The following is a 12,198-nucleotide window of genomic DNA, read 5'->3' as shown; positions in this document are numbered from 1 at the left end:
TTAATCCTCCTCCGAGGCACTCTCACTGTTGCCCCATACTTCTCACTCCTTTTGTCAGCTCAAGGAAGAAAAGAATAGTTTGTGCCTCCAAACCCCTAATAGCAGTTAAGGTGACCTTTGAGGAGGAAGCATGGGGGAAGAGGAGTTAGGCAGGTTCCCTGGTGCTCAGACAGATGGGGGAAAGGCCATGACGAAGTTATAAAGATGGTAAACTTTCAAGGCTTCTTTCTTACCCTCCTGACCAGAGACGACAAGCATACTAGCTTAAAACAAAGGCCTTGTACCTGTCCTCCTCCTAGCTGACCCCCTGCTGATGGACGGATTCAACAAGTTCAAGGCCAGATCAGGACAGGTTTACACAACAGTTGTGGGCCAATCAGCTACCCTGTCTTTCTTCAAACTGACCCGCCCTAAATTAGGGAAGGAAGACCTTTTAGAGATGTTAAAAGCCCCAGGCCTGAAGAAGACACCGGATCTTTCAGCTCAAGCACCCTGTCAGTTTTGTATAGGGTCTTTTCTCTGTGTGTCTGCTGTGGGTTTGTTTACTTGCCCCCAACGAAAGCTCTTCTTTAACTGCAAAAAAATAAATACATACATACATACATAAATAGATAAAACAAGCTAAGCAATGAAAGCTCCCAATGAAAGCTCTTCTTTAACTGCAAAAAATAAATAATACATAAATAGATAAAAACAAGCTAAGTAAGGCATGGGAAACAAACATTGTGCAGTGCTTCTTCATGGTCTTCATGGTCAGTTTTGGCCTCTGGGTTCCTGCTTGAGCTCCTGCCTTATCTTCCTTAGATGATGAACCATAACCTATATACTGAAATAAGCCTTTTTGCCCCAAGTTGCTTTGGTCATGGTCTTTCTCATAACAATAGAAGGCAAAGCAGGATGAAAGTCCCACAAAAGAAGAAGAGGAGGAGGAGGAAAGAGCTGGGGGCAATGGCTCTTACCTTTAATCCCAGTACTTGGGAGATAGAGGCATGTCCCAAACTCAGAGATCTGCCTGACTGTCCACAGCTAGGACAGCTAGGGCTACACAGAGAAGCCCCTGTCTCAAAAAAAAACAAAACAGAAAGGCTGAAAATTCTTGGATACAACTTGCATCAAAAGGACAACGCAGCCACTCCTGATGAGATCTGATAGACTAAGATCAGAAGGAAGGAGAGGAGGACCTCCCCTATCAGTGGACTTGGGGAGGGGCATGCATGAAGAAAGGGGTGGAAAGGTGGAATAGGGAGGAGAGGAGGGAGGGGCTTATGGGGGGGATACAAAGTGAATAAAGTGTAATTAATAAAAATAAAAAATTTTAAAAAAAGGTGGGGGTCCTATCCCCTCTCTTTGAATTGGAACCAATAAAGCCTTTGGGAGCTGGACCACAAAATATGAAACAGTGAAACACTTTTCAAGGTGTTTACTGTAACAGAAGGCATTTGGAAGTCATAGAGGCCTTTTAAGTCTGACTACCCTGAAGCAGCCATGCTAAGAGGAAGCTGAGGGCACGTGAACAGAGTCTAATTGGACATGGATACTTGGCTGTGGTTCCAGTTTGACTATCAGCCATGTTAGGACATATGCCTATGGAGGACTCCAGTCCTCAACCATGAAGATAGCTGTAGGCATTGAGTCCTGCTCTGCTGGAGTCTCAGGTGTGATGGAGCAAAGAGATAAGTCACCTTTGTTTTACTTTGTCTGGATTTTAAGGGTAATTTCACAGTTGGTGAAAAAAGGCAAGACTGTAATATTTGATCCTCACAATGCAATAAGGATAACCTTAAGTCCTTTGTGTTTGTTTGATGTAGCTTATTTATATTGTTTTGTTGTTGTTAGATAGACTTAGTTAGATTGTTGTTATTACTCTCGTTTTATAGATTTAAAAACAAGATAATGCCAGGTATGTAATCCTAGCACTCAAGAAGCTGAGGCAGGAGATGGTCAGGAGGCCATCTAGAGGAGGCCCCTAGCCTGTATTATGAAGTAAGAACCTTTCTAAAAACAATAACAGCAAAATAATACAAATAAGCTATACCAAACAAAGCTGATAAAGAGGGATTTAAATGGATCTATTATGAGATTATATAGTCAAAATGTTGACATACTGGCACAAAATCCTGAATTTTGGACACCAACATTTATACTTTTTTTGTTGTTTCTCTTCCGGATAAGAGAAGGTGTTTTGAGAAGGTGTCACTATGTGAGCTTTGGCTGACCTGGAACTCACTATATAGACCAGGCTGGCCTTAAAGTCTTAGAGATCTGCTGAGATCAAAGGTGTGTGCCACCATGCCCATCTCAGACTTGCTTTAAAACTACCGTGGGTCTTTCCTAGGATAATGAACTGGCTACCCTGTAGAAATGGCTGTGCTCTCTTTGTCTCCCTCAGTCCCAAAGAGATTTCACACAAGCCTAGTCCTCTCCGCTTTGTTGTGGAGAATTACCAAACTGTATCTCAGTAATCTAATGAACAGACCCTCATTCTATCTTTATGATTTCTGAGGCAGCACCTCATGCAAACGCAGGTGTAAGTCCTTTGTCACTGGACACAGCCTTCTGCTCCTGGGCGCCTCCTCCCACACAGCCTAGTGTTGCCATGTGTGGGAGGACACGCTGAAAGCTTCCACCCCAAACAGTGTTCCTGCAGTGTATAAAAGCCAGACTGTGATCTAAGCAGAAACAGAACACCTCCCTTTGTGTTGTAGCATGCTGTTTGAACAGTACTGTCTTCATTCTAAGTCCTTACAGACATTTTGGTCAAGAGTTCTTAAATGTTTGTCTCAACCCTCCCCCGGCCCCAGCACCGGTTGGACATTCACACCTCCACAGAAACTGGGGGGCAAATGTAGTAGAAAGTTCTAGAGCAACCCCTACCACTGCTCCAGCTGATGACCGAAACAGGTGGAGCTTTGCTGTCCCACCGTTTCTCCGACAAGTGAGTTTATGGCTAGCCAGCAATTCCATCTTGAATCATGCATTCTATGGACATTAGATAATCCTGCTGGTCAGCCAGATCTGACCCCACATTAATATGCTCAACTCTAAAAAAAAAAAAAAAAAAAGAAGAAGCAGCCGAAGCTTCTAGAATTTCAAATGGTTTCATTGATACATAGCTGATCTGTTTGTTTTTCTAATGAAATAATGTCACTATTGTAGATAACATATTCTATCACTTCATTAACACTTAAAAGACATTAACTCTTAGAAAATAAATAGATATGAATGGAAATAATCATATGATTTGGTTCATGGCAGCTTTCATGCAGATGAGTACTTAGAATTCCCTTGGTGGAATTTCATATTTTACCCAAATTCTTTAATTATGAGGATCTTAATAATATCTTCAACTGGCACCTCCCATTTACCAGACTGTCTAACTTTTGCCCATGAAAACCTTGCATCTAGATTCATGAAATGTATTAGGGTACTACATTCTTAACATTTAATAAAAGATGTTTGTGTCATAATATTATTTTATCATAGCATCTTACTCACACCACCCTTGGGTTTGTTAATGAGATAGAAAGTATCTTAGTCATTCTTCTCTTGCTGTGAAGAGACACCATGACCATGACAACTATTGTAAGAGAAAGCATTTGATTAGGGACTGGCTCACAGTTTCAGAGGTATATTCCATTATCACCATGGCAGGGAACATGGCGGTAAGCATGGCAGGCATGGTGCTAGAGAAATAGTTGAGAGCTACATCCTGATCTGCAGACAGAGAGAAGAAGACTGGGCTTAACATGGGCTTTTCAAACTTCAAAGCCCATCCTTCACTAACATACTTCTTCCATCAAGGCCGCACCTCCTAATCCTTCTAATCTCATTAACAAATTCTACTCCATGCTGACTAAGCATTCAAATACATGAGCCTATGGGAGCAATTCATATTCAAGCCAACACAGAGTTTTTGAAAACGTTCTTTGTGAGTTTATTTTGTACTAAATTTTTATTTTAATTTATGTGCATGTGTGCCTGCTTATTTGTGTGAGCACTATGTATATGGAGATGGCTGAGGAGGCCAGAAGAGGTTATCAGACACCCTGGAAGAGGAATTCTAGACAGTTGTGAGCCACTTGATGTAGCTGCTGGGAACCCAAGTTGGGTCTTTTTGCAAGAGCAGGAAGTGCTCTTAGCTGCTAAGACATCTCGCTAGTCCCTGTGCTACGTTTTTGCTTGATTTTGTTGAAGGTGCAATAGGGCCAGGCGGTGGTGGTGTACATCCTTAATCCCAGTGCTTGGGAGGCAGAGCTAGGCAGTTCTCTGTGAGTTCAAGGCCAGTCTGGTCTACAAAGTGAGTTTCAAGACAGCTAAAGGTACACACAGAGAAACCCGGTCTCAAAAAACAAACAAACAAATGAGCAAGCAAAACAACGAAAGAGAAAGTACAATATGATATGTTATCTCTTGGCAAAGGGGGAAAAGGGGAAATTTTTCATTTCATATTTAAGACCAAAAGCAACCTACACTTGACTGCCTTCTGAAATTTTGCTTTCTATGGTTTCAGCTATTTTTGGTCATCTGTGGTCTTAAATGTGAAATGAAAAATTCCAGAAATTAAAAATTCATAAGGTTTTGGGTTTGGGGTTTTCTTGCTGTTGCTGTTGTTTTCTTTTTAGAGGTGGAGAGAGGTTGAGAAAGGGTCTCACTACCTGGCTTACTGCTCTGGAACTCCCTATGTAGACCAGGCAGACCCTAAACTTGGAGCTATCATCCCGCCATTCCCTTCTGAGTACTTAGATGACAGGTGCATCCAGTATTCTATACCTCATGCTTTACGTTCCATTTCATTGAGTAGGTACAGCATTTTGCACCCTCCTCCTCTGTCTTACCTAGAACGAGAATCTCCCTTTGCACAGCTTATCCATAAAGTATGTGCTGCCTGTTAGTCACTGAGTGGTTGTGTCAGCTATCAGCTCAACTATCAAAGTATTGCGGGGTTTGTGTTCAGCTCACCCTTACTTTACTAATAGCCCCAAAACGAGACTGTCAAATCAATGACAGCTAATTGTTACAACTGTTCTGTTGTTTTAGTTGTCTTCAATCTCTTATTTTGCCTAAATGCTTAATTGAATTTTGTCACAGATGTATTTGTTTTGTAAAAACAAAACAAAATTATTAATATAAAATTTGCTTCTATCTGCATTTTCAGACTTCTACTATGAGTCTTGAAACATATTCTTAGTGGATGAGGGGAATCTACTATGTCTCTATATGTGTTTGAAGGAACAGTGGTATCTAGAAGGCATGGATAGGTCAGACTAGAATGAAGGACTAGCAGGATGGCTTAGTAAGCAATGTTCTCTCTATCTAAGCCTGACGCCCTAAGTTCAAGACTCAGATTGAACTTAGGGCCTTGTATATGGTAAGCAAGTGCTCTACTATTGAGCTTTATTCCCTGTTCTTTTGTTTGTTTGTTTGTTTGTTTTTTTCAAGACAGGGTTTCTTTGTGTAGCATTGGCTGTCCTGGACTGGCTTTCTAGACCAGGCTGGCCTCAAATTCACAGTGATCAGCCTGCCTCTGCCTCTGCCACCATGCCTGACTTTTCTTTCGTTACTTTTATTTTGAGACAGTCTTGCTTAGTCACCCAGGCTAGCCTGATACAGCTAGGGGAAAAGAGACTCCAAAGCATGTTCTCTGCCCTCCATATGTACATTATCTCACCTGTGTGCTCACATTCACATATTCTACACACATACACAGGATAGAAATACTTATATTTTAAAGAATAAAGGGTGGAAATAAGACTTCTCAAAATAAATAAAAAAGTGAAATCTTCTTAAATGAACCTAATAGTATACTAAATTGATAACTGAACATAGGAAATTATTAATTCAAATATCCTTTGAATGTAGGGTTTTTAATTCAGTTAGCTTTTGAATATAAGTTTTTGCTTAACTGATTTTTTTTGTTGTTGTTTTTGTTTGTTTGTTTTTTGTTTTTTGAGACAGTGCTTCTCTGTGTATCCTTGACTGTCCTGGAACAAACTGTGTAAACCAGCTGGCCTCAAACTCACAAAGATCCTCCTGCCTCCACCTCCCAAGTGCCACCACTGCCCAGCTCCTTAGCCGTTACTTGCGTTAGTATTGGAGATTGGATTTGGGACCTTGTGCACAGTAGACAAGTGCTCTGCTAGCGAGCTGTATTCCCAGTTCTTTTGTTACTCTCCTTTGCAGACAAGGTTTGCTTAGTTCCCCAGGCTAGCCTTGAACTTACCATCTTCCTGCCTCTGCCTCTAGATTAGTTGAGAACACAGGCTTGTGCCTCCAGGCCCAGGTTGAATATAGTTTTCTGAGTATAGGTTTTTACATGGCAAAGTAGCTAAGCTGCAACTGTTTCTCTGTCTCTGTCTCTGTTACTCTGGTTCTCTCTGTTTCTGCGTAACTCTGTCTTTTGGTGTCTCCCTCCCTCTCTCTGTCTCTGTCTCTCTCTCTCTCTCTCTGTGTGTGTGTGTGTGTGTGTGTGTGTGTGTGTGATATGTGGGATCCTTAGTATCACCAACAGGACTAAAACTCCACATTTTATAAAATTTCATGCAGTGCATCATCTATTTGAACCAAAAGTGGATCGATGTATATGTGAGCACAGGAATCAAATATATAGACTGTGGGATATTGTGCAGGATATATGACATACCCCAAAAACTCAACCGCAGGGGAGTGGGGGGAAAGTCAAAGGTAGGTGACTGTTGTTTAAAAGACAAATGAACTTAAAACAATACACAAAAGTTACCTAAATTCTGGATACAAATCTACAGGACAATTTTGTTCAATTTTGTTTGTTTTGTTTTGTGGGTTTTTGTTTGTTTGACTGTTTTTTTCACTTTGTCCATCTTTTATTATAATTAAAAGTATAGCAAAAAAATTGGGTTAATTATTTCAAACGATCAAATCATTCATATGTAAGTACAATTTTAATATTGATTTTACATTCTAAATAGAGGAACTTGACCATATTTCAGAAAAGGCCATGCTTACTTACCAACATATTTAAACATTTGATTTTTTAATTAAAATTTTATTTTTATATTATAGTTTATTCACTTTTTATCCCAGCTGTAGCCCCCTCCCTAATTCCCTCCCAACCCCACTCTCCCTCCCTCATCTCCTCCCACTCCCCTCTCCAAGTCCACTTATAGGGGAGGTCCTCCTCCCCTTCCATCTGACCCTAGCTTATCAGGTCTCATCAGGACTGGCTGCATTGTCTTCCTCTGACAAGGCTGCTCCCCCCTCAGGAGGGGTGGTGGTAGTCAAAGAGCCTGCCACTGAGTTCATGTCAGAGACAGTCCCTGTTCCCCTTGGGAACCCACTTGGATACTGAGCTGCCATGGGCTACATCTGAGCAGGGGTTATAGGTTATATCCATGAATGGTCCTTGGTTGGAGTATCAGTCTCAGAAAAGACCCCTGTGCCCAGATATTTTGGTTCTATTGCTCTCCTTGTGGAGTTCCTCTCCTCTCCAGGTTCCACTATCTCCCCCTTCTTTCATAGGATTCCCTGCACTCTGCCCAAAGTTTGGTTAAGAATCTCAGTATCTGCTTTAATACACTGCTGGGTAGAGTCTTTCAAAGGCCTCTGTGGTAGGCTCCTGTTCTGTTTCCTGTTTTTTCCTTCTTCCAATGTCCATTCCATTTGTCTTTCTGAGTGAGGATTGATCATACGACTTCCTTCTTGTTTAGCTTCTGTAGGTGTACAGATTTTAATACGTTTATCCTATATTATAGGTCTAGTATCCACTTATTTTTGTCTTTTTTATTTTATTAATTACACTTTATTCACTTTGTATCCCCCCATAAGCCCCTCCCTCCTCCCCTCCCTATCCCACCCTCCCTTCCTCTTCTTCACGCATGCCCCTCCCCAAGTCCACTGATAGGGGAGGTCCTCCTCACCTTCCTTCTGATCTTAGTCTATCAGATCTCATCAGGAGTGGCTGTATTATCATCTTCTGTGGCCTGGTAAGGCTGCTCTCCCCTCAGGGGGAGGTGATCAAAGAGCAGGCCAATCAGTTCATGTCAGAGGCAGTCCCTCTTCCCATTACTATGGAACCCACTTGGACACTGAACTGCCATGAGCTACATCTCTGCCAGGGGTTCTAGGTTATCTCCATGCCTGGTACTTGGTTGGAGTATGAGTCTCTGGGAAGACCCCTGTGTTCAAATTTTCTGGTTCTGTTGCTCTCCTTGTAGAGTTCCTGTCCTCTCCAGCTCTTACTATTTCCCACTTCTTACATAAGATTCCATGCACTCTGCCCAACAGTTGGCCATAAGTCTCAGCATCTGCTTTGATAGTCTGCAGAGCAGAGCCTTTCAGAGGCCCTCTGTGGCAGGTTCTTAACTTGTTTCCTGTTTTCTTCTTCTTCTGGTGTCCATCTTCTTTGCCTTTGAGCGTTTTAGTAAGGGTCCTCTCTCTTGATTAGTTTCTTTAGATGTACAGATTTTTAGTAGGTTTGTCCTATGTTATATGTCTATATGAGTGAGTATATACCGTGTATGTCTTTCTGCTTCTGGGACAGCTCACTCAGGATGATCCTTTCCAGGTCCCACCATTAACCTGCAAATTTCACGATTTCCTTATTTTTCATTGCAGAGTAATACTCCATTGTGTAGCCCTCCTGCATACAAAAGACAAAAGGACTGAGAAAGAAATTAGGGAAACAACACCCTTCACAGTAGCCACAAATGACATAAAGTACCTTGGTGTAACCCTAACCAAGCAAGTCAAAGCCTTGTATGAAAAAAAATTCAAGTCTATGAAGAAAGAATTAGAAGAAGATATCAGAAGATGGAAAGATCTCCCATGCTCATGGCTTGGCAGGATTAACATAGTAAAAATGGCCATCTTACCAAAAGCAATCTACAGCTTCAACGCAATTCCCATCAAATTATCAACACAATTGGTTACAGACCTGGAAAGGAAAATTCTCACCTTCATATGGAATAACAAGAAACTCAGAATTGCTAGAACAATCCTCTACAATAAAAGATCTTCTGGAGGTATCTCCATCCATGATCTTAAGCTGTACTATAGAGCAACAGTTATAAAAACTGCATGGTACTGACATAGAAACAGAATGGTGGATCAATGGAACCAAACAGAAGACCCAGAAATAAGCCCACACACTTATGGACACCTTATCTTTGACAAAGATGCCAAAACTATACAATGGAAAAAAGACAGCATCTTCAACAAATGGTGCTGGTCTAACTAGATGTCTACATGTAGAAAAATGCAAATAGATCCTTACTTATCACCTTGCGCAAAACTGAAGTCCAAGTGGATCAAAGCCTCAACATAAAACCAGACACATTAAATCTGTTAGAAGAAAAAGTGGGGAAGACCCTTGAACTCATTGGCACAGGAGACAACTTCCTGAACAGAACACCAACAGCACAGGCTCTAAGAGCAACAATCAATAAATGGGACCTCATGAAACTGAAAAGCTTCTGTAAAGCAAAGGACACCATCATCAAAACAAAACGACTGCCTACAGATTGGGAAAGAATCTTCACCAACCCTTTATCTGACAGAGGGCTAATATCCAGTATATATAAAGAACTAAAGAAGCTGAAAAGCAGGAAACCAAGTAATCCACTTAAAAAATGGGGAACAGAGCTAAACAGAGAATTCTCTGTAGAAGAATATCGAATGGCAGAGAAACACTTAAAAGAAATGCTCAACGTCATTAGCCATTAGGGAAATGCAAATCAAAACGACCCTGAGATTTCACCTTATACCCATCAGAATGGCCAAGATGAAAAACTCAAGTGATAACACATACTGCAGAGGTTGTGGAGAAAGGGGAACCTTCCTCCACTGCTGGTGGGAATGTAAACTTGTCCAACCACTCTGGAAATCAATCTGGCGCTTTCTCAGACAACTAGGAATAGTGCTTCCTAAAAATCCAGCCATACCACTCCTAGGCATATATGCAAGTACACAATAAGGACATTTGCTCAACCATGTTTGTAGCAGCTTTATTTGTAATAGTCAGAAGCTGGAAACAGCCCAGATGCTCCTCAGAATAGATGCAGAAATTGTGGTACACCTAGTATCCACTTATAAGTGAGTATATACCGTGTGTGTCTTTCTGTTTCTGGGATACTTCACTCAAGATGATCTTTTCTAGATACCACCATTTGCCTGCAAATTTCATGATTTCCTTGTTTTATATAGGAGTGTTCTATCTGAAGAGGGCATCAGATGGTTGTAAGCCATGATGTGGTTGCTGGGAATTGAACCAGGACCTTTGGAGGAGCAGACAGCACTCTTATCTGCTGAGATATCTCTTTAGCCCCTGGTTTTCAATTTTTTGAGACGAGGTTTTTCTGTATAGCCTTGGCTGTCCTGGACTTGCTTTGTAGACCAGGCTGGCCTCAAACTCTCAGACATCTGCCTGCCTCTATCCCCCAGAGTGCCATGGTGCCTAGCAATGCTGTTCATTTCTATACATTTGAAATCTTTCAAAAGAATTTTACAAAAAATACACTGTTTTGGTGATAAAATCTGATGGATTTCTAAAAAATGTGTCTGTCAGGCATTTCTGATGTACGTGTTACTACTGTTACTGCATTAAGTTACCTTCTTCTTGAATATGCCTAGGATGCATTTCTTATCAATCCACCCCTATTGCTTTTCTGATTATTTTGAAGGTACTTGGTTGAAAGCCAAACTATTTTCTGATTCTCTGGTATAGATTGTTTTACAACATGGTTCACAGGTAATAAGAATTCATGCAGAATTTTTTGCTAGATCTTGCTCTGGTTTTTAATAAGACCCTGGATATATGTCCATTTATCATGTAAGAATTTTCTTGTGTGTTAAATTATCATACACATTTTTATTATACATATTTGCAGTAAAAGCTGTCTTACTGTCACCTTAAGATATTTTGTGATATATCCTATTTCCATTTCTTCATTTCTTAAATAAAAAAAAATTATGGAATGTCTACTGTTTGCAAAACTCTTTACCAGGTTTTTGTAGAAGCTGAATGGTAATGAGAGTCATGGTTTTTGTTTGTTATAACACTTAACTGTTATTGTGAATGAGCCTTAAATACAGTTCACTGTTAGAAAGCGAATCTCTAATAGTACTCTGTTTTACAGGCAAAAAGACCCTCCTTTACTGTTTTTAACTTCTCTGGTGCTAATTTTCAAATGTATTCTTTGCTTTCATCTTTGACACTAAGTGTTGATACATTTCTCTGAGGATTTACAATATATGAACGTCTTCTGGGTGTGGAGGCACGTGCCTTTAATCCAGGCACTTGCAGCAGCAGGCAGAAGCAGGTAGAGCTCTTCAAATTCTGGAGTAGTCTACATAGCAAGTTCCTGGACTGCCAGCGATAAGTACTAGAAAGACCCTGTCTTTCCCTGCTCTGGCCCACCAAAAGTGTGAACGCCAGTTCCAGCCCTCCCAGGAACAAACTTCTGTGCTGCTTTGTCCATTCATGCCTCCTTTCCTAGCTCATAACGTAAATTAAAGCATTACTCCTTTGTCTTGGGGGTTGATTGTTTTCTTTATTGTTGGCTGTTTCCATCATCTTGAAATCTCTGTTGCCTTAGATTTCTTAATTCTACACATTTCTGGTTCTCCTCTTAAAGGTCAGTTCTTTCTTGGATTTTCCTTTGGAGTCAGTTTTTACCACTGGCAGTTTAATTTTTCATATAACCCAAAGCTTCACCCTTCCTTCATTTCATTTCTCACGGCCCCTGTCTTAGTCTACTCACATCATTTCAACAAACTGTCATATAAACCACGGAAAGGCAGTTCTCACCAGACTGTAAGCTAGAGGTCTAAGGTCATAGTGTCCGCATACTGAAACTGGTGAGGGTACTTACATAGGTTACAGATTGTCATTTCTTCACCTGTCAGGAAAAAAAAATGCAGGCATTCCCAGAGTCCCCTTTTCATAAGGCCACTATAGTTCCATTTGTGAGGGCCCCATACTTAGAGCCCTCAAAGGTCTCATATCTTATTGGTGTGTCTTAGGAGTCATGATTTCAGCATATGAACACAAACAGTTCATTATAGAATGTCTAACCTTTCCATTGGTTTCATTTAAGGTGATGACTCCTAAACCTGTGTCTCAGGCTAGACTTCTCTACCTGGCCTCAACCTCTGCATCCAACTACCTACTACGTGCTTTCTCCTGAGTCTCATCAGCTAAGGCCGACAACTCCCAGTCTACTAACA

Source organism: Meriones unguiculatus, chromosome 3, assembly GCF_030254825.1.
Source record: "Meriones unguiculatus strain TT.TT164.6M chromosome 3, Bangor_MerUng_6.1, whole genome shotgun sequence".
In the NCBI taxonomy this organism is placed as follows: Eukaryota; Metazoa; Chordata; class Mammalia; order Rodentia; family Muridae; genus Meriones; species Meriones unguiculatus.
The sequence above is the reverse complement of the archived record's forward strand: the minus strand, read 5'-3'. Positions refer to the sequence as shown.